This window comes from Phalacrocorax aristotelis, chromosome 4 (assembly GCF_949628215.1).
Source record: "Phalacrocorax aristotelis chromosome 4, bGulAri2.1, whole genome shotgun sequence".
In the NCBI taxonomy this organism is placed as follows: Eukaryota; Metazoa; Chordata; class Aves; order Suliformes; family Phalacrocoracidae; genus Phalacrocorax; species Phalacrocorax aristotelis.
In genome coordinates, this window is record NC_134279.1 from 14,600,647 (window position 1) to 14,623,790 (window position 23,144).

At 45.3% G+C, this 23,144-nt stretch overlaps 1 protein-coding gene across 4 annotated transcripts in view; it reads left to right on the forward strand.

Moving 5' to 3' along the window:
- Positions 1-23,144, forward strand: part of ARHGAP24 (Rho GTPase activating protein 24) — a 229,565-nt gene that overhangs the window by 126,021 nt on the left and 80,400 nt on the right. Inside the window, exon 1 of one of the 4 annotated variants that reach the window (XM_075090346.1) lies at positions 18,981-19,094. The exons of 2 other annotated variants lie outside the window; for them this stretch is intronic. The gene's annotated coding sequence lies outside the window, so the exon portion shown is untranslated. Of the gene's footprint in view, positions 1-18,980; positions 19,095-19,669; positions 19,959-23,144 lie in introns of those variants that run through there. One more of the 4 variants, XM_075090345.1, reaches the window with a different exon arrangement.

Sequence of the window (23,144 nt, forward strand, 5' to 3'; positions counted from 1 at the left end):
TTAAATGAGCAGATTGACATCTTAAACTTCTGTAAGATCATGCCATCTGGGTGGGTTATATTTGCAATTCTTTCTACAGCTTCTTACGTTTAGAGTATGCTTCACTGATGCCCCGGTTATTCTCAGGAAGATGCACTCACCCTAGAGCACTGGGGTTACTAAGCCAAAGTGTCATGCTGGAAGTATTTGTAATAAGATGCATATTACAGCATCTCATTTTTGCGCTGCATAGTTTTTCTTTTACGATTTTGGTTTTGCTGTAAGGTCTTGTTTTACTGGCACATTGCTACCTAGTGCTAGCTACAACTGCTACTGTAGATTTCAGGTAGTACAAGGTATATGAAAATTATTTATTTACTCTAACTAAACCTCAGTCAATAGATAGTCAGTATGGGCCACAGAATAAGAAATGTTTTAGATGTACCTTAACGAAGTCAACGCTGCTGACGCTGTGTCTTGGCCGGCTGCTCCTGTTCCTCAGTGTAGTATGGGAGGATGTGCAGGAGCCACCTGTGTGGCTGTTGCTGTGCAGGCAGATGATTATCCACTGGTACAGCCACTATTGATGAGGGTTTCAGATAGGCCAGAACAGCCATGAAACAGAGATTAATAAAAAACCACCTTGTTAATCTACTTATTCCCTGCTAGCAATGTGTTGCTGGCTTCATACAAAACAGTCAGCTCAAGAGAAGACTGCTCTTAATTCAGATGGAAATTGGTAAGTAAAATTTCACAGTGCCTTAAATGCATATGAGTGTATTCAGCTTATGCTTTAGTATTTGCCGTCCCTTCAATTTGTAACAGATTAGAGCAAGTTGTTTAATATGGCAAGATGCAACTATAAATAAAAGCCTTTTATAGGTTCAGAGAAAATCTTTATACAGTTTGTGTTGACAGGTTCAATTCCCAGGAAGGCCAAGAGGGAAATCAATTGATAATTTTAATCCAGAATCAGTTATATCTAAGTTTTTGAAACATGCTGATTCAACTTTTTCATGCAATGGTCTGTTTCTGCTGAAGTGGCAGGCGCATTGTGGCTGGTGTATTACTTCAGTTGGGATCCCCCTTATACAGAGCTGAAGTAGCTGGTGAACAGATGAAGCCTTTTGGCAGCTGGTGCTGCTGTACTGGTACTGACCTATTTAAGCTCACGTAACTACTTATCTGTCTGTCAGCACTCTTATGTCTGAGTGAGATCATCATCTTTCTGCTGCAATGTATGAGATGGTGCTAAAAGGTACTGTTGCAAAATGCTGCCGGCTTCCTGCCTTTTCAGCTGCAAGAGGATGTCTCAAATGCTGCAGGAACCTAAAGGAAATGATTTGTCAGGACTTGAAGAGATTTAAATGTCTGAAAAGGTCTGAACGACTGCATGGGAGGCTATGGGTAAAAATATAGTAGTCTGGGTAGAGTGCAGGGAAACAGCTTCAGGTTCTCTTTCTTTCCTGATAATGGCACTTGGTAAAAAATATTAACTTTTACTTTACTTTTTATGTAACCAGTTTCTTCAAAATACAAGAACTAGGAACTAGGTTGTCTTTGACCAGCTAGGCCACCTTTTATCCAAGAGTTAGCAAGCTTCCTGGCAAATGTCCATGACTTGCACTTTTTTTTCATCTCAGTTTTTGTGTAATCACTGTAACCACAGGAATTTGTTGAGATGTTTTGGTTTGTTTGGAGGAAGAATGTCAACTAAGACAGGTGTGTTTGTAAATCCTGATGGTGCTGGACTGTAGGTCATCTAGTACATGGAAGGACACTGGGTTTTTTTAAGTGCTGTTAGTCTGGCTGTAATACCATGCCTGTGTACAAATTTTGTCTGGGTAGGCTTTAAAAAGAAAGCAATCTGAGCATCAGATGAAGTTTATGCTACCAGATGTAGATACAAAGCCAAGGAAGGGGGTAGAGAAGGATACACAAAATAAGGGAAATTTATGCTTCTGATAGCAAATGTGCATCTGCAGTTTGGAACATGCTTCATTTGTAGTACTAATGAGAAATTAATGTATGCTTTTCAAGTACTCTTACTCAAATTGAAATTATTTAAAGGATTTTTACAGGACATAACGTATACTGTGTCTGAAGGTTGCCCCTCACTGTACAACTGCACTGGTTGGAAAAGTTTTCATTATTTACCCTGCAGGAATAGTACTGGCTGTTTCCATATGTTACTAAAGACAAAACTTTCTTGGTGTGATAGCATGTAGGGTATAGATACGTGTAGAATGCCTGAACCAAGGCTTTGTGGGTGCTCGTACTTGTGGATTGCGTGTGTATGTGTGTCACATGGGCAGAATGATCCTCCTTAACACAGAACTGGGTTTGATTTTGCTTAGTTCCTCAAAGTTCCCAACATGCTTGTAATAGACACAGATGTACACAGGATATAGCAGGGTGTTTCAGCTTGTTGGCACTCCATAAGGATTACAAATTTGGGGTGAAAGGGAAAAGAAATTGTGCTTTATCTCCTTGGAAAAGTGTGCAGTTGAGGGAAGTATAGGAAATGGTTATCCAAACAGTGTAAAACCATGCTGAGCTTGGAAGTATATTGGATTGGTTCAGGGGCAATTACAGTATAAAAAGTCTCGTACTTGTTTCCCAAAGGAGGAAGCAAAACTGCAGCTTGCGTGCATGTCCACAGGCACCAGGGTTGCAGTGAACCTGCTGCACAGGTCAGGGAAGCAGTGTGGTGGAAGGCTCTAATGAGCCCTGTCAAAGTAAAAAGCCCATAAATATCATTGGATCTGTGAATCTATCTCCAAGCCTCTATTTGCATGTAAAACAGATCCTTCACATAGTGCTGGCAACAAGCCTAGATGTTTTCTGAGAGGGCTCTTCTCTCACCGTGTTTTGATCCTGCCCTTTGGAAGATACTCATAACTTCTTTCTTCTCTAGTCTGGACTGACCAAGAAATTAGGGAATTTTGAGTAGCTACTCTACGATGTGCAGTGAGTGTGACAGCTCAGCTCCAACAGCCAGCAAAAATGGGCCGTTCAGCTAGGAGGCTTTTTAGAGTGGTAAATTCTGGGATCCTTTGGGGATGCCCACGCCATACCGCAACTGAGCAAGCCAAATTGGAAATAATATCACAGCTATCCACCACATTCACTGGAGAACAGGGGTGTGCCTGCTAAGGGCATCTCTACTCTGGGCAAAGCAAATATTTAATTTATTATTTTTACCCTAGTTAGCAATGGAGCAGCAGTGGTGGAGTGAGTAGTAGCAACTCCTAGGGAAAGAATGCATTACATCTCTGTTCCTGGAGCTGCCTCTCTCAGGTCTGTTTTAGATATTTCACTGTTGCCTCATTGTATTCGTTTTGCTATCTGTGGAAAGGGGATAAAAATTCTTATCCACTTACTGCAGCCTAGAGGAATAGTCTGTTTATATTTATGTAACTCCTTTCTCAAACATATTTTATTAGCATTAGCCACAGGAATAACGGTTCTCTTGTCTTAGTCCCTGGAAGACAGTAGTTAATACCCAAGTGGACCCTTATTATTTCAGGATTTACCTATGAAGGGATATGGAAAATGGCTATTCAGTACTCTTCTTTTGTCTATGCTTATAGACTGCACAAAAGCACTTTTGTGGACAGAAGTGAGACTTCTGCCTTCTTACTGTGTTTTCCCTTGACCCTTTCTCAAAGTTAGAGCAATGCAAAGTACAGAAATTTAGCTTTACTTTCCAGCTTGCTGTTGAGTCCATGTTTTTAGAATAACCTACTGATCCTAGCTGTCAAGTTGCAGCTGCTGTGTCTCTGTGTGTGTTCGGAAATGGTGGTGCACCACTAATTCTTGCCCCATCATTGCTCTCCTCTCCTGGATGCTTTGGAATAAATATAAGCTTGCATTGCTCCATGCCCTAATGGGAAAAGAACAGTGTATCATCTCCTGACAGAGACCAAGGTATGACAGGATAAGACAGGACCCTCCTGGGATCAATGCTGTAGTTTAGGAAAACTACCAGGGTCCATATGTGTGAGATGTGTATTATTAATACGTTATACATTAGCTGTAATTCACAGTTTTCTGTAGGACCTTTGAAGGTCCCACAGATGTTATAAAAAGACAAAGCACTTTTGAGGAAGCATGTTTTCACTCTTTCAGCAAAATAGTGGTTATCAGCATTTAATTTAACATAGCCCAGCAGAAACTATAGTATTGCCAAGAGTGTCTGAGAGTTGGCAGGTGGCAGAAAGAATACCCAGAAGTTTTAAGAGAGCAGACTCAGTATGTCTGTTCTGTAAGTCTTTCTGTTCAGAACAAGAAGAAATCACAGGACAAAGTCAGAGTCCATCCTCCATACGTGCCCTGCCCTTGGTCTCTTTTATTGAGCTGGGTATCAGAGGTGCTACTGATTACAGTCATTTTTACAGTGATGCTTCTCCCGCAGCAATGGGAGTGAAACCACTGTCTCGTTTCACTGGAGCTGCTTTGCAGGTGTCTGGCTATGGCAGGTTTCAATCATTTCAGACCAGGACTGTGTTTGAAATGATGACCCAGGAGGGAAAATCTTTAAAGACTTGGATTTATAACTGTGGTGTTGCAGATAAACTGTACCACCCTGGTGGCACGTCACTGAGCTGTTGGAAAAATTGCTCGGAAACAAACCCTGTGACTTGCAGGATATTCTGTCTGTCCCAAAGGCAAAGAGCTTAAGAAGTTTTGTTTTGCATGGAAGAGCACGTAATGTGCTTTTCTGGCTCACCTAGGGGATTATTTTTCATGGCCAAACCTCAAAGCCATGTTCATCTTCAGAAACTTTGCTTATTTTCTGATGTCCCCTCTGAATTTGAAACCAAGACAATGCTGTCACCAGCATTTCTGTGCTGGTTTTGGCTGAGAAGGGGTTAATTCTCCTCACTGTGGGGGTCGGCTACCTTCCCAGCTTCCCGCGCTCTGCCGCGTGGCGGGGGGGGCTGGGAGGGGCAGGGCCATGGTGGGGGCGGCTGACCCCGACTGGCCAATGGCAGGTTCATTCCATACCATGTGACACCATGACCAGTATATTGAGGGGGGGGCAGTGGCAGTGCGGAGGTGGCGCGGGGTCGGGTCGGCGGGCGGCGAGCGGCTGCGGCACGCATGGTTTGTTTCGGCAGTTCGTTCCCCCTCTCCCTTCCCTTCCCCCCTCCCCCGGGGCTTTGCGCCTCTCGTTGTTCTCCTTTACATTGCATTTCTATTGTTGTTTCTTTTAATTTTAATTATTAAACTGTTCTTATCCCAACCCACGAGCGTTACCCTTCTGATTCTCTCCCCCATCTACCGGTGGGGGAGTGAGCGAGTGACTGTGTGGGGCTGAGCTGCCGCTAAACCATGACAGTCTTTTTGGCGCCCAACGTGGGGCTCAAGGGTTGGAGATAACAACAGCTGCTGGTCACAGCACCATGTTGTCCTTTTTGCAGTTGGTGTTAAAAATCGGTGTTGGTTTGTTGAGTCTGCTGTGTTCTGCTGTGATTAGTAATGTTTTGCCTACAAGATTTGTTATACAAACGCTCGTTTTCAGCTTTATCTGGTATTTGGGGTTTTTGCTGAAACCGTTACTGTACTTCGGATACCACCTTGTTGAGGCAATTAGCAATTATACCTCCTCCTCTGAGAGATTTTATATGGAGGAAATACAGAATAGTACCTTTGCAACTTTGTTCTATGATGTCTGTGCCTTTGTTACAACAACGTTTTTGTATCTTGAACATCCTTGGGTGGTTAAGGTGCACTTATTGTTAGTTTTTGGGCATGTTGTTTTGGTTTTGACTAAGCAACCTAAGAATATCACCCAGAGATCTGCCCCGAGGCTTGATAGTTACGAGTGGCAGGGCATGAGGGATAGCATGGGCAAATACCTAGGGCAGTGGGCACCCCCAGTGTTTTGGAGTTTCACCCCCGAACAAGTGCAGAATCCTAAAAAACTAGTAGAATATTTGGAGAAAGTATGTTGTTACGCTGGGAACTCCAGAGAGACACAGATAACTGCAACGTGCTGGGGTCTGGCCCATGCATACAGAGCCCTGCTCAACAGTATTCAGTGCCCCCAGGGGGAAGAGAATGTCTCTGGATTGAAATGCAAAGTGACTGGCACTGTAGACAATCCAGCTCTGACAACAGGCACTGCAGCCACTCAAACCCCCACAACAAGTACCGGAGCTAGCTCAGAAAATAAACCCGTACCAGTATCAGTTGCCCCCATACACAAGACGAAATATTGGAAGCGGACATCAACTCGTTTAGAATGGGATGATGAAGAACCAGGGCCATCGCGGGGAGAGGAGGGAGAAGTAATAAATGAAATAGAGACCACCCGATCCCTGTCCTTAAGCGAGTTGCGAGATATGCGAAAAGATTATAGCCGTCGTTCAGGTGAGCACATTGTCACCTGGCTGCTCCGATGCTGGGATAATGGGGCCAGTAGCCTGGAACTAGAGGGAAAAGAAGCCAAACAATTGGGATCCCTTTCTGGGGAAGGGGGCGTTGACAAAGCAATTGGAAAAAAACCACAAGCCCTCAGCCTCTGGAGGCGACTCCTGTCTGGAGTGAAGGAAAGGTATCCCTTTAAAGAAGATGTTACATATCGTCCAGGAGAATGGGCAACTATGGAGAAAGGCATCCAGTATCTAAGGGAATTAGCTGTGTTTGAGGTGATTTATGGTGACCTGGACGATCAACGGTCATCCAAAGATCCAGATGAAGCCGAGTGCACACGACCCATGTGGCGGAAGTTTGTACGGAGCGCACCATCTTCGCATGCAAACTCATTGGCAGTGATGTCCTGGAAAGATGACGAGACACCAACGGTGGCAGAGGTGATAGATAGACTCCGGGATTACGACACAAATATCTCCTCCTCGCTCGTCTCTGCTGTGGAGAAACTATCCCAAGAGGTCCAGCAACTCAAAGAAGATCTGTCCTACTCCCCACCTCGACAGAGCAGTGTCTCAGCTGTTAGGAATAAGCGTCCTTTGGCTCAAAGAAGGGGATACACACCACGGGCCACCCTATGGTTCTACCTGCGTGACCACGAGAGGACATGATGAGGTGGGATGGCAAGCCTACTTCGACCCTACAGGCACGAGTACATGAACTGCAAGGAAGAACAGTCACTCAGGGAGGCTCTTCCAGGAAAGCTGCTGCTCCAGTTTCCAGCGAGCAAGTCCCCAGACAGAGGAGTAGAAGCGCAGATTTTATTTCTAAGTGTAATAGAGGGACTCCTGATTCACATTTACAGGAAGTGAGTTGTGACTGCCATGATCAGGACTAGAGGGGCCCTGCCTCCAGCCAGGTGGAGGAAAGGGATAACCGGGCTTACTGGACTGTGTGGATCCGATGGCCTGGCACGTCCGACCCACAGGAGTATAAAGCTTTAGTGGACACCGGCGCACAGTGCACCTTAATGCCATCAAACTATATAGGGGCAGAACCCATCAGCATTGCTGGAGTGACAGGGGGATCCCAAGAGCTAACTGTATTGGAGACCGAAGTGAGCCTAACTGGCAGTGAGTGGCAGAAGCACCCCATTGTGACTGGCCCAGAGGCTCCGTGCATCCTTGGCATAGACTACCTCAGGAGAGGGTATTTCAAGGACCCAAAAGGTTACAAGTGGGCTTTTGGTGTAGCTGCCTTGGAGACGGAGGAAACTGAACAGCTGTCTACCTTGCCCGGTCTCTCAAAGGACCCTTCTGTGGTGGGGTTGCTGAAGGTCAAAGAACAACAGGTGCCAATCGCCACCACAACAGTGCACCGGCGGCAATATCGCACCAACAGAGACTCTCTGATCCCCATCCATAAACTCATTCACCAACTGAGGAGCCAAGGAGTCATCAGTAAGACCCACTCACCCTTTAACAGTCCCATATGGCCAGTCCGGAAGTCTAATGGAGAGTGGAGACTAACAGTAGACTATCGTGGCCTGAATGAAGTCACTCCACCGTTGAGTGCTGCTGTGCCAGACATGCTAGAACTTCAATACGAACTGGAGTCAAAGGCAGCCAAGTGGTATGCCACAATTGATATTGCTAATGCATTCTTCTCAATCCCTCTGGCAGCAGAGTGCAGGCCACAGTTTGCTTTCACATGGAGGGGCGTCCAGTACACCTGGAATCGACTGCCCCAGGGGTGGAAACACAGTCCTACCATTTGCCATGGACTGATTCAGACTGTACTGGAACAGGGAGAAGCTCCAGAACACCTTCAATACATTGATGACATCATTGTGTGGGGCAACACAGCGGAAGAAGTTTTTGAGAAAGGAGAGAAAATAGTCCAAATCCTTCTGAGAGCTGGTTTTGCCATAAAACAAAGTAAGGTGAAGGGACCTGCATGAGAAATCCAGTTCTTAGGAATCAAATGGCAAGATGGTCATCGTCAGATTCCAATGGATGTGATCAACAAAATAGCAGCCATGTCTCCACCAACTAGCAAAAAGGAAACACAAGCTTTTTTGGGCGTTGTGGGTTTTTGGAGAATGCATATTCCAAATTACAGTCTGATCGTAAGCCCTCTTTATCAAGTGACCCGGAAAAAGAATGATTTCAAATGGGGCCCTGAGCAACGACAAGCCTTTGAACAGATTAAACGAGAAATAGTCCATGCAGTAGCTCTTGGGCCAGTCCGGGCAGGACAAGATGTAAAAAGTGTGCTCTACAGTGCAGCCAGGGAGAATGGCCCTACCTGGAGCCTCTGGCAGAAAGCACCTGGGGAGACCCGGGGTCGACCCCTAGGGTTTTGGAGTCGGGGATACAGAGGGACCGAAGCCCGCTATACTCCAACTGAAAAAGAGATATTGGCAGCATATGAAGGGGTCCGAGCTGCTTCAGAAGTGGTTGGTACTGAAGCACAGTTGCTCCTGGCACCCCGACTGCCAGTGCTGGGCTGGATGTTCAAAGGAAACATCCCTTTACACACCATGCAACTGATGCTACGTGGAGTAAATGGGTTGCACTAATCACCCAGCGGGCTCGAGTAGGAAACCCCAGTCGCCCAGGAATCTTGGAAGTGATTATGGACTGGCCAGAAGGCAAAGATTTTGGATTATCACCAGAGGAGGAGGTGACATGTGCTGAAGAAGTCCCACTGTATAACAAACTGCCAGAAGATGAGAAGCAGTATGCCCTGTTCACTGATGGGTCCTGTCGCCTTGTGGGAAAGCACCGGAGATGGAAGGCTGCTGTATGGAGTCCTACACAACAAGTAGCAGAAACTGCTGAAGGAGAAGGTGAATCGAGCCAGTTTGCAGAGGTAAAGGCCATCCAGCTGGCCTTAGACATCGCTGAACGGGAAAAGTGGCCAGTGCTCTATCTCTATACTGACTCCTGGATGGTGGCAAATGCCTTGTGGGGCTGGCTGCAGCAATGGAAGCAAAGCAACTGGCAGCGCAGAGGCAAACCCATCTGGGCTGCCACATTGTGGCAAGATATTGCTGCCCGGGTAGAGAAGCTGGTTGTAAAGGTACAGCATGTGGATGCTCACGTCCCCAAGAGTCGGGCCACTGAAGAACATCGAAACAACCAGCAGGTAGATCAGGCTGCCAAGATTGAAGTGGTTGAGGTGGATCTGGACTGGCAGCATAAGGGTGAACTATTTCTAGCTCAGTGGGCCCATGACACCTCAGGCCATCAAGGGAGAGATGCAACATACAGGTGGGCTCGTGATCGAGCGGTGGACTTGACTATGGATATTATTGCACAGGTTATCCACGAATGTGACACATGCGCTGCAATCAAGCAAGCAAAGTGGGTAAAGCCTCTGTGGTATGGGGGACGATGGCTGAAATATAAATATGGGGAGGCCTGGCAAATTGACTATATCACACTCCCACAGACCCGCCAAGGCAAGTGCCATGTGCTTACAATGGTAGAAACAACGACTGGCTGGCTGGAAACATATTCTGTCCCCCACACCACTGCCCGGAACACTATCCTGGGTCTTGAGAAACAAGTCCTGTGGCGACATGGCACCCCAGAGAGGATCGAGTCAGACAATGGGACTCATTTCCGAAATAGCCTCATAGACACCTGGGCCAAAGAGCACGGCATTGAGTGGGTGTATCACATCCCCTATCACGCACCAGCCTCTGGGAAAATTGAACGGTACAATGGACTGTTAAAAACTACACTGAGAGCAATGGGGGGTGGAACTTTCAAGCACTGGGATACACATTTAGCAAAAGCCACGTGGTTAGTCAACACGAGGGGATCTGCCAACTGAGCTGGCCCTGCCCAGTCAGAAATCCTACATACTGTGGAAGGGGATAGAGTCCCTGTAGGGCGCACAAAAAGTATGCTGGGCAAAACAGTCTGGGTTCTTCATGCCTCCAGCAAAGGCAAACCCATTCGTGGGATTGCTTTTGCTCGAGGACCTGGGTGCACTTGGTGGGTGATGCGGGAGGATGGAGAAATCCGATGTGTGCCTCAAGGGGATTTGATTTTGGGTGAAAACAGTCAATGAACTGAATGGCACAATGTGGACTGCTATATAATAAATACTGTGTGTCACCTCTGTGTTGTATCAACGATATCAGAGTACGAGCCTCCCAACCCATGGAAGGTCAACTATGAAGCAAGCTGTGCTGCAGTGATGGAATGATGACTGTCTCGGTATACAGCAACCCAACGCCACACACCATCTCTCCCACCCTGAAAGACTGATACAACAGATGGAGCCCAGAGTCATGGACTGGGTGAACTCAATGGACATTTTAATGGACATTTTACAGGGAAGGTCTATGAACTAAGGGAATGATGTCTGTGTATTATGTTAAAGGATGGGAAGGGGAGGGGTGGTGGTTGGTACGGTTGTATTGCATCATATGGGACCTGGGCATGGTGTAAATGGTATGGAATAAGAGGTGGAGAATGTGCTGGTTTTGGCTGAGAAGGGGTTAATTCTCCTCACTGTGGGGGTCGGCTACCTTTCCAGCTTCCCGCGCTCTGCCGCGTGGCGGGGGGGGCTGGGAGGGGCAGGGCCATGGTGGGGGCGGCTGACCCCGACTGGCCAATGGCAGGTTCATTCCATACCATGTGACACCATGACCAGTATATTGCGGGGGGCAGTGGCAGCGCGGAGGCGGCGGGTCGGCGGGCGGCGCGTGCGGCTGCGGCACGCATGGTTTGTTTCGGCAGTTCGTTCCCCCTCTCCCCTCCCTTCCCCCTCCCCCGGGGCTTTGCGCCTCTCGTTGTTCTCCTTTACATTGCATTTCTATTGTTGTTTCTTTTAATTTTAATTACTAAACTGTTCTTATCCCAACCCACGAGCGTTACCCTTCTGATTCTCTCCCCCATCTACCGGTGGGGGAGTGAGTGAGCGACTGTGTGGGGCTGAGCTGCCGGCTAAACCACGACAATTTCACTATGATGCAGAGGGACACACAGGTGGAACAGGCGTATGGCCACTCTCAGCATATATATGACTTTATGTTTCTTAAGCACATGAGATAACGAAGTCCATACTTGGTTATGTCAGACAACACATAATGGAACGGGTAAATAAAGTTCCAGGTTTCTACTACAGAGAATATACTGGAGTATCCATCTTCTCTCATCTTCTCTCCTTGACTCAAAGTTGATGTGATTGTGTAATAAGTTTTGAATCCACATTTAAGCTTTCTGAATTCCCCATTTAATTAATAAATTTTTGTTTACTCATTTTTTTAGACAAGCAAATAACAGCTGGTGTTTGCTTATGTTAAGACGACAGATGCAACACACAAACACCATACTTTCCCAGCACCAAAACTGAAGATGAGTTAATGTCTGAAGTGCAATTTGTATACAAATTTGTGTTTATGAACCTGTACATGTCAAATGTAACAAACAGATATACGAGGAAGATAGAAAAGATGTCGTCCTTACGGATTACAACAGAATCTTTTTTTTCTGATATTTTCTTCCAGACCTGCTATAACATTTCTCATGCTTCCTGTGCCCCTTAGGAGTAAGCTCTTAGAAAAGTAGCGTAATTTGGCAATTCCTTCTTGTGACCTAGCTCCTGGAGAGGGTTTCTCTAAGCTGCAAGGCAGAACAGCAGCCAAAAATGTAACTGGGTGAGTTAAATGGTTGTGCAGCTGAGAGCCCTTCACATGGTACAGCTGACAGAAGCTTCCATGAGAAGATATCAGCATGTCATATTCAGAGTTACATGAGCATCCCTGTGGTCTGCGGGAATGTAACCAACTCAAACCCCAAATGCACAAACATGCAGAGAAAGGCTCATTTCTATTCATATTCATATCAGCTGAATTGGATTTCATATTCATATCAGCTGAATTGGATTTGGACTACAGTGAAGTTGGAAGAAAATGGAGGAAAGCACTCAGGAAGATTTATTCCTGTGTTAGAATATGCAAACCCAGATGCTGCATCTGTATCTCATAGGAAATCATTCTTGTGCCTGATACTCATCTTCTGTGATTGTAATCTTGTCTTCCTCTTGATATGTCCTTTCGTTTGTAGTTATGTTTGTGCATGTGACTGACTTTTCACCTACCCGTAGAATATGCATAGCATAGTTTTATCCAGCAGAGTAATCAAAAGAACAGTTCAGCTTCTCATAGGAATGTCTAATAATGTCTGTCATCGTAATGCTGCTTTTAGGAATTCTGAGGGCTAAACTGACAGCTTTACGTTCAATAGAGATTATTTTATTGACAATGAGAAACTTGCTGACAATGTGGAGGGGAGACCCGAATCTGAACATCCCTATGTTTTCTAGGAGCTTTTAACAAAGAACCTAAAGTGTTCTCCTCACATTAAATTCCCTAAGAAGTTGGAGATTTATGGGTATTTTAAAGATATTAAAAAACTCTGTAGTATTCTGTGAGTACCTACACTGCTTAGCTGTCTTCCTTCATACATCATTCTTTAATATATATGTGATCATATTATAAACATATGTCATAAAATACGAGAGATATGCTGGACAACTAAATTTTCATTAGTGTATGATCCTTACAATTCACATTTCTGGGTGTTGCTGCCTTTTCTCATGGGTGTGGCCCAGCTGGCACCTCCGAAAATGTTCCTGCCTTAAGCTACTAAAACTCAAGGGAGGAGGAGGCTTGAGTGCCATTTAAGCATGCACTATGAAAAATAATTGGTTTCTGAAGTCACATGAAGTATTAAAAGTAATCCCAGTGTGCTCAGTTACCATCTCTCTAGTAATAACGAAGGGTCTTTTTGTTGGGATGTTAGAAACATGAAGCAAATACTTTAAGCAGCAGACCCTGGACCGTAGAGATAAAGTAGAAATTATTAATAGTTTGTTTCATCAGGTAAGAAATGTAATTTATTGCTGGTGATGGTACTAGGGAAGAAAGCAAAATGTCCAGCAAAACAGTCCCCCTCATCTTGGCAAGCCAGCAGGAGACGAAAACATGTTAAACAGTCTGGATGCAGGGAGCCGCAGTCAGGATCATGACATTTGCAGGCAGCAAAGTTGGTAAGTGTCCCATCTCCCTGTCCCTCCCCTTGTTCCCTGCACACCTACACGCACAGCTGCTCCCTGCCCAGGTGGCCCTGGTGTGAACCAACACCCAAAAACTCCAGGAACGCAGTCCCACAGTGCTGTGGCCAGTGCTGTGGCAGACACAGAAACACATGCTATTTACAAAAGATTGCTCTAAGCATTCCCTGGTGGTGCTACAGAGAGAAGTGTGAGGCAACAAAGGGAACAGAGAGATACTTCTTGCCTTTTCCATGAACTGCAGGAAAGGTGGAATGCTATTTATAGTGTAATTTTATTGAGGGAATTCAGACGTTGAAAGCCTGATCTTCAATGTAGTGCACCTTCTGAGGCTACCAACTTGCTTAGGTGAATATAATTCACCACTCACACACAGAAACGGTGCTTATCTTCTTGAATTGTTGTGCTTAATCAGGAGCCATAACTCCTGTGCTTTAGAAACTATTTTTAAAAAGCCTTACCCTCCAAGAAGGCTAAGGTAGCCTAAGTGTAACTCGCTCTTTTGCTTTTACACAGTGTGAAGACTCAAGGTTGTGATTTGGACACGAATAGGTTTTAAGCATTAGTCATGTGCTTGTTGAGGGTTTTTTTTTGAGTTACTAGACCTGCCTTCAGAATATGTAATTATGTTCTCTGTCATACTTTACACTTTTCACCAGTGATTAATCTTCGTTTCTTGGTGGTGTTGTCTTCCATAAGTCATGCTCCCACATCTACCCTGTTCTCTGTGTGTGAGGTGTAAACACACACACCCAATTAGAAAATCTTTGGGGAACAAAAGCATTGCTGAGCTACCCACTGCAAATTGCAGAGTTCACTTACCCAAGGACTCGAATATGATTTTGTGATGGTAATACCCATTCTGCTGCTTTTGATAGTTTTGCAGGTGGGAAAACTGAGGCATCATAGCAAATAGAAGTAATAACTTCTAAATTTGTACTGGGAGCAGTGATCTGACTAAATGGTGATCGCTTACATTCAGAGCCTTCACCTTTGAGCCCTAGGCAGAGCAAGTAGCCAGAGAGCTCTGCAGGCTCACAGCACAGCTTTTCCCTGGGCTTCTTCATTGTTCTCCCAAGCCTAGCTGATTCACTTAGGTGCAGTAACAGAGAGGATGCAGGCTAAGCCCAACTTCTAATGCATAATCCTACAGCACAAAGCTTCAGAGGTTTTGTCTCAAACAGTAAAAAATGACAACTGTTTTCCAGGGTATCCTTAGGCCCAGGAGGTGACTCTTGTTCTTGCTCATTTGCTTTTGATCAAACTATGCATTAGACTTATGAGCTGGCTCCCAACTAAATTAATCTTGTAGTCTGTCCCACCACTATGTGGGATGACCATACTCTGGTGGATTTAGGTGGATGTTCAGAAGGAATTTTCTCAGGAAGACAGAAAGGCTTAACCTCAGCATTTCCACTGACAGATGCCATGTACTGGCTGTGATGTAGGTCAGCTGTCTGCAGTGAAGTGGCAGTAGCAATCTTGTTGCGAGGTCAGTAATGAACTTCTCTAAATCTTGGCAACCATGGTCCTGTATTTCCACTCTTCTTTCCCTGCATAGTGTCAGCCAGCGTCTGACTCCTTGGGCAGTGGCTCCCTGTTGGCAGCCAGTTATATCACTGTTAAACAGGAGAGGTGAATTAGTCACCAACAATGCTGAGAAGGCAGAAGTTCTTGACGCTTTCTTCACCTCTGTCTTTACCAGCACTGTTGGGCCCTGGGCCTTGGGAACAAAAATCTAAGCTGATGCAAACAGAGACCCACCATCAGTGAAGGAAGAGTTGGTATGTGAACTATTATAGGAACTTGACCCCTACAAATTGATGGGCCCTGAAAATACCCACTTGAGGGTGTTAAGAATGCTGACATCATTGTGAGGCTGCTCTCCATAATCTTTGAGAAGTCATGGAGATTGGGGCTTATCCCAGAAGACTGGAAGAAGACTAGCATCATCCCCATCTAAAAGAGGGCTAAAAGGAGGATCCAGGAAATTATAGGCCTATCAGTCTTACTTTAGTCCCTGGGAAAGTTACAGAACAAGTCCTCCGGGGGGCTATCACAAGTCAAATGAAGCATGTGTTTGGGAAAAGTCAGCACAGATTCACCAAGAGGAAATTGTGCTTGACAAACCTGATCACCTTCTATGACAAAGTAACCTGCTCGGTTGATGTGGGGCGAGTGGTGGACATTGTCTACCTTGATTTCTCCAAGGCTTTTCGTTTTGTGGGAAACCACAACCTCCTCCTAGAGAAAATGATGCATTACAGTCTAGAAGAGGGGTCCATGCAGTGGGTGGGGAACTGGCTGACAGGCCGCACCCAGAGGGTGGTGGTAAATTGCTCCTTTTCAAACTGGCAACCTGTCACAGGTGGCGTCCCCCAGGGATTGATATCAGGCCCATCCAGATCACAAGTGATCTAGATGATGGGATTAAGTGTGCCCTGGTGAAGTTTGTCAATGACACCAAACCGAGTGGGGAAGCGGACATTTTGGAAGGGACAGCCACTGTGCAGGAAGATCTGGATAGGCTGGAAGAGTGGGCTAGCAAGAACCGTATGAAGTCTGACAAAGACAAACGTAAGGTCTTGCACCTGGGAAAACATAACCCAGGAGTGCAGCACAGGCTGGGATCTACCTGGCTGGGGAGCAGCTCCATGCAAAGGGACCTGGGGGTCCTGGTGGACAGGAAGCTCAACATGAACGAACAGTGTGCTGCTGTGGCAAAGCCAGCCAACAGGATGCTGGGTTGCATCAAACAGAGCATTGCCAGCAGAGAGAAAGAAGTCATTATCCCACTCTACTCAGCGCTTGTCAGGCCACACCTGGAGTCCTGTGTACAGTTTTGCTCCCCGCTATACAGAAAATATGTGGACAGGCTGGAAGGGGTCCAGAGAAGGGCCACCAAGATGATCAAAAGACTGGGAAGCCTGCCATATGAGGAAAGGCTGAGATATCTGGGTTTGTTCAGCCTCGAGACAAAAAAGGCTTAGGAAGGACCGTATCATCATGTTCCAGTATTTAAAGAATGGCTACAAAGAAGATGGAGACTCGCTTTTTACAAGGAGTCACTTGGAAAAGATGAGGCGTGATGGGTACAAGTCACTCCTGGGGACATTCCAGCTGGACACAAGAGGAAAATTTTTCACAGTGAGGACAGTCAGCCACTGGAATGATTTCTGCAGGGAGGTGGTGGATTCCCAAACATTGGACACTTTTAAGATTCAGCTGGACAGGGTGCTTGGCCATCTTGTCTAGACTGTACTTTTGCCAAGAAAGGTTGAACCAGATGATCCTTCAGGTCCCTTCCAACCTGGTATTCTATGATCACTCCGTAGATAAATGTACTGCAGGAGAAGCAGCTGCAGAAAGCCCGGGGGATGGATAATGCTTGTAGCTCTCTAACTGCCCTTCTGATGGGGTAGAGAATTGTGAATTATTGAGAAAAACAATATTGAGTGGGATACTTGCTCAACATGACTACAAGAGGCTGTGACCCAGAGCTGCATTTGCATTAATGGCAGTGTTCCCTTTGATTTCAGTAGGGGAAGGAGCTGCTGTGTAGCATTGGAGTATGATGTATTGGAAGGGGAATATTCCCCTCCTCTGGTGACTTCACTGGGTGTAGCTGGTCCTCAAATGTTTTCTGAAGTAGTTTCTCATTAGGATCAACTCATGGGAAGTAACAGATGGTGAAGTGAGGCTAACGTAGTGAGAATTTTGTGCTCTGTTAATGGTCTTTCTCTAAATAATAGCTGGGGAGTGGAGCAGGAATGAAGATGCTGTTATGTTTGTGGCTACCTCTGCTGCTATGTAGATGTTATATGCTGCTTTGCAGCATGTTTTGTCAGCAACAGAAAGGAGTAGGAGGAATTTGCTGGCTCTTTCACAAGGGCAAAATATTGCAGTTCTACTGCAAAGCAAATGAAATTGAAGCAATATTCAAAGGCATATGAGGAGAAACCAAAATGTGGGAGGAAATTTTACATTAACAGCCAAACAGGCCACATAACCACCTTGGTCTTTTTGGTTTCAACTTTTTCCTATGAAAATCAGTTAAATGAACAAGAAACAATGTCTCTCCTCTGATATTCCCAGCAACTCTCCAACTTTTTAGTGTTTACTTCCATCCTAAAATCTTCCTTTAAAATATACGCATCTATAGATTCCTCTTTCTCTATGTGTGGGTGTGTGTATGTACATATCTAAATATGTATGCACGTACAGTACTGCTGTAGCCTGGAGAGCTACTTCTGGAAAGCTTCTCTGCTAGGGGCAGTTTATTTGTTGATGTGAAAAAATAATTTTTTTGCAAATTTACCGTGACTTACGAATTCACTTTCACTAAGTATAGTCATATAGTGACTCAGTGTAGCACAGAGTAAAGTTATAGAAGCCACCTTCTCACTGGTGTAAATTACGTGATAAGAGTCTGGTTTTCTAGGTGCTTTACAGAGTAATGTCCAGCAGCAGCAGTAAGATTTAACTCTCTGGGGTTCAGACATCTTGGCTTGCTGTTAGGCAGGCATAGCCTGGTTCCCATTTCACAGCTGAAGCAGCTACCAGGAGAATGACTTTGGCTTTACCAGCCTTTTTAAATGCCAGAAGTGGTTGTTGCAAGCCATCACCTGCACCTTCTCATTTCTTGGCTTATCACCTGTGTGCCACAGTGTGAACATGTGAGTTGTGTGCTGACTGGAAGTTGTGCCTCTCACTGCTTCTGGGATCCCAGCTTGAACATTGGCAGCAGCACTGGTGTCTGTCTTGAATGACATTTTTTGCAACCTGTCTTCAGTGATTGTTTTCAGGCCACAGTAATAAAAAGCTTTGCAAAAATCATTCCCACTGAGATTTTTTTTTTTCCTGGACTTGTCAACCTATGCCATAAACTTTCATATGCAGCATCCTTATGGGCCACTTTGTACTCTTTTCCGTGGACCTTATTAACAGTCCTGCAGGACAGATGCTTCTGTTAATCATTCTCTTGAGGTGTTGGTCAGTATGAAATTCTGCTCTGTTTCCCATGCTAGCACTAGCTCTGCAGTGGAAGCAGGTGTTCACACTATTAAAAACAAACAAACAACACAAACCCAAAAAACCCAACAGTGTGAAACTTTGTTTTTCAGGGGGCGTATGGATCTCTGAACAGCTCGGAGACTACTAAGGAGATATACTTCCTCCAGGGATCCTTTATCATAAAAGCAGCTTACGTGACTCACTCTTTCCCTAGGGATATACTGAAAACAACTTGATTAATTTTGTCTTTTAGCAGTCAGAAACAGGATTTATTTTGTGCTGTCTTTCAGGAAAAAAAAAAAGAAAAAACATCTTCTGAAAAAAGTCAAGGGCCATATTTCCAGGAGGATCTGGGCTATATTTAATATTAAAGGTCTGTACACTCACTAACAGCAGCTCACTAACACATGGGCTGCCTGGCACTATGTTCACTCGAGCAAGTGCTTCAGCAAAAAATTCAGGACTATTTTTAGTTCTCTTACAACAAACCACTTGATTGTAAGGCCTGGGGAACTGCGACATTGTGATTGCAAGGGGTCTGGTGGAAAAGGCAGGAAGACAACACATGGCAGTATGCTAGCTACGCCAAGGATTCCCAGCTGATGTGGAGAAGCACATATCGCGAGCAGGTATTTTAAATCATCTTGTAACCCTTGGTCTGCCCACAAAATTAATCTGCTGGTCAGAGACAGGGCATGAAAGTGTTAGCTGGCTGGCTCTATCTGCTCCTGCCCTTAAAGATTCCATAAATTCCTGTCCTGACTGTCAGCTTTTAAATCGTCTCTTCTCGTTTCATAGCCTTTTCTGGGATTTTACAGGATCTTGGGCAAGTTAGCAAATGACAATAGCAAAGCAGAAATAAGTTTCCCAAAGCGAAGGCATTCTGCTTTTAAAGAAATACAGCCATTTCAGTGCCTGGGTGAGTAGCCTGTAACAAGTACTACAGTCCATTCTTCTCTGCGAACTGTATTAACTTTTAAAAGAAAATAGCCTGCCTTTGACCGGCCAGCCGGCTGAGGAGGATTTGATCAGACCCGACTGGGGGGTGGAGGGTTTGCTGGCAAACTCTACGTGCGTTTGTCTGAGTGTGCGTGTGTACGTACACACGGTGCGTGGCACCAGTCAGCTGTGCCCCAGTGTTGTGGTCTCCCTCTGGCAGCTCTCTTGACCTCCGTTTGTCCCCACGGTGCTTCCTGCAGGTCCGTCCCACGCGAAGCAAGCTGGTCCCCGGGAGGTTTAGGGTCTGCTCCTGCCGTGTCTCGTCCTCACGCTCACGGGCCCCCCAGCAGCACTGCGCCCCAGGCGGCGAGGTGGTTGCCATTCCTGGGCGATGGAGTCACAGGAGAGACTGCCGCCAGCAAGCAGATAGCGGGAGCTGAGCAGGAGCGTGGGCAGGGCTGGCCACAGCTCGTAGCAGTCCAGGCGGCACTGGCCACCGTGCTGGAGGCGCCCGCGCCAGTGCTGACTCTGCTGCCAGCGGGTGCTCGTGCCAGGTGAGAGCTCAGAGCTTCAGATTTATCTCCTAGATGGACACAAGTATGTGTTGTGTCACAGCCCGTTGTGATACTGCCAGGGAGATGAGCTGTCGGATTTCGGCAGCATCCTAGCTGCCTCCTCATCGGTTCACAAGAGTCGATGCTTTTTAAAGTGTGCTTTGTTTTAAGAGAGAGGATTTTAGCCTGCTGGTCACACAGGAGCTCCCAGCTTTCACAGGGTGCTGGAGCAGCAGCTGGACTTAGGCAAGGAAACTTTTGCATATGTAATATACCTTGGGTAGCCAGCCAGTTCTTTGCTATCTTGCATTTCACCCTTTTGTTTTAACTCTGTTGTGCAATGTTTGCAAGTTCCTTGCTTCAGAGTCGGACCCAGACTTCAGGGTGAGCCTTGATGCAGTTTAGCTGCATTGCTGTGTTTTAAAATAAATACTCGGTATTTTACCCTTAATGATACCATTATCTTAAAATAGCATGATGTGCTGCCTCTTTTGAGTTATGTGGTAGAGAATGCAAGGAATAGGAGCTGTTGAATTCCCATGAACTCTGTGTTCAAAGATCCTACCTAGCTTTCAGCATGCTGAGCTGCTGCAGCCTCCTCTGTGTACTGTAAATGGGTATTACTGAAATGCACTGTTCTTGCACTGCTCTCCGCTCTGCTGTGGTCATGTTCTATGCCTCAGCCACACTTTAGGTGCATTTGAAAAGACAGGTGAAGTGGCAGTTTCATAACTGAGTTTACAGTGTATTCCTGCTACATGTGTGCATTTGTGTGTAAACAGTACAGATGGCGCAAGCAGAGTAGCTATAGTGTGTGTTGGCTTATGCTTGTATGAACTGAGTTCAGATTATTACCTAATAATCAGTTGTGTTCATGTGAGATTAGATAATCAATGTTTCTTGGCTTGTTTAAAAAAATGCAAATATTAAAATATAAATACCCATTTTGTTCTCATTGATTCTGGCCAATCCAGTTTTTTCACCTCCAGAAATAGTCTTCAACACTGATTGCTGAGTTGCTAGTCTCAACACTGATTACTAAAATGAAGGCAAGTGGAATGAAGAGTCAGTTACTCCATGACCTGAGTTAAGTAAACTGAGTCTGTGTGGTCTAGAGATTGTTATACTTTCTGAATAATTCGGATGTATTTCTTGGGCTTTCTCTGGAAAAAGTAGAAGTGGTTGAGATGTCATTAAAACTTCAGTGACAAATGTTTTAGAGATATGGCAAATAGCACTTCTCTGGGAGGCACTGTACTTGTCAGTGTAAATTAAAGTTGTATGTCTGCTTATGGTGACCAAATGCACAAACTTTACCAGACTGCTGCAAAGGTTGACTGGATGTTTCTTAATCAGCATTGTATCTTCCCATCTTCCTCCTCCCATTATCCTGAGTGTTTCATGGGCAGGTACCAAACAAACCACTTCTGGAAATATTCACCCGTACGTCTTGGTACTATATTTGCATTTGCGCAGAGGATACTTGTGCACAGTACAGTCCTGATACCTTTTAGGATACAGTTCATGACTATTATGTGCTAGAATCAGCCTGGCACAGGAGACAGTCTGTGTGACTAACTGCATTGTCTAATCTTGATATTCTTGTACCTCTGTCTTGGAAAGACATATGGCCCTCAAAGCGAAAGACGAACTCCACTACCTCAGAGATACAACAATTATTCTCAACTACCTACAGTAATTGTCAACAACCCTGCCTGAAGACAGCCCAAAATAGCAGCAGAGTTGTTTTTTGGTAGTGCTGGTTGCACAATATGAGAGGTAAAGGAAGGTAGTTGTAATGCTCTTGAGAACTGTTATGAAGCGAGCATGTGCTTACACAGTATTTGGATATAAAATTCCCTCTTTCTCTTCCCCCAGACCCTTAAGCCTTTTAATTAGGTCAGTGGGCGAGATGCTGTGCTGCTTGTCACCTGTCAGGCCCTGAGCACAGCCGGAGGTGGAACCACAGGGTGTGTTGTAGCACCCCTGTCCTGGAGCTGCTTATGGATATTGCAGGTCTCCCCTGCTCTGCAGATGGCCTGCTGCTGCCTCTTGCCCTCTCTTTCCAAAATGGGGTTACACTTGTACTTTAACATCTGTGCAGGCTCAGAGAAAAAGCAGAAATCTTGGTTCAAGGAGAGGCACTATCCTTCTGGCTTTATTGTTCTAGTTGGGATGAAAAAGTGACGGATTGCACATAAGCTCTGCACCTGGTATCTCTTGCTATAAATCTAAGCGATGCAGCTCTTTTGCAAACTGTGAAGTCCAGACTGATTTTGTCATTTAAATGTCAATTCAAAGAAATATTGTTTTCTGAGCTATTGGTGAAGATGAGCAGTTGTCAAGTTCATATCTTTTCATGTCATGTAAATGCAGAGCTGTAAATCACAGTTACATAGTCGAGTTTAAAAGTGCTTTCTGGTTTTTTTGCGTTTTTCTTTTCCCCCTGAACGTCGTTAGCTAATTTTAACAGGAAGTAGCTTATTAATTAAACTTCATTTTCTAATGAATCCAGCTCATCCTTCTTAAGCCAAGTCTGACACAAAACCAAGCTCATTCTAATTCTTAAATCATTAAATGAAGTCTCTGACTTTTCTGTCTGTGAATGTCAGATGGTAGCAGATTACTGAAGTACTTAACCTGAACATTATCCAGAGACAGCAGCTCCCTCTTCTTCCAAGACATAGTTATGGAGTGCTTTAATGCAGTCCATGTAAAAAGTTGCAAGATCTCAGCATTCATTCCTGCTGGCAGAGGAGCAGTTATAACCTGCTCTTGTGAAAAACACATTTTTGATTTAACAATGAAAGTAAGTGGCAGACTTTCAAAATGACCAGGATCATATCGGGGTCATTCAGGTTGTGACAAGAGCTGTTCTGTCTATGATGCTTCTGAGAACCTTCCCCTTTTCTAGGTATGCAGGCAGATTCTTAACTTCTTGTGAAAACCTGACCCCAGCTATGGGAGTGGCACTCTTGTAAACCTGGCCATGAATTTTACTTTCAATGAAAAAGTAATGTAGTTTTCAGGCTCCCAGAAATTTTCCTGTCTGCTGGTTGGATGCCAGATTGCTGGGGACTGAACTGTGGGTCTCCAGGCCATGCGTCATAGATCTTAATCTCAGGAAGAAGAGGAGGGCTCCTGACTTGAGGGCAGGAGCTGCACACATCCCCTGAGGGACGGCGC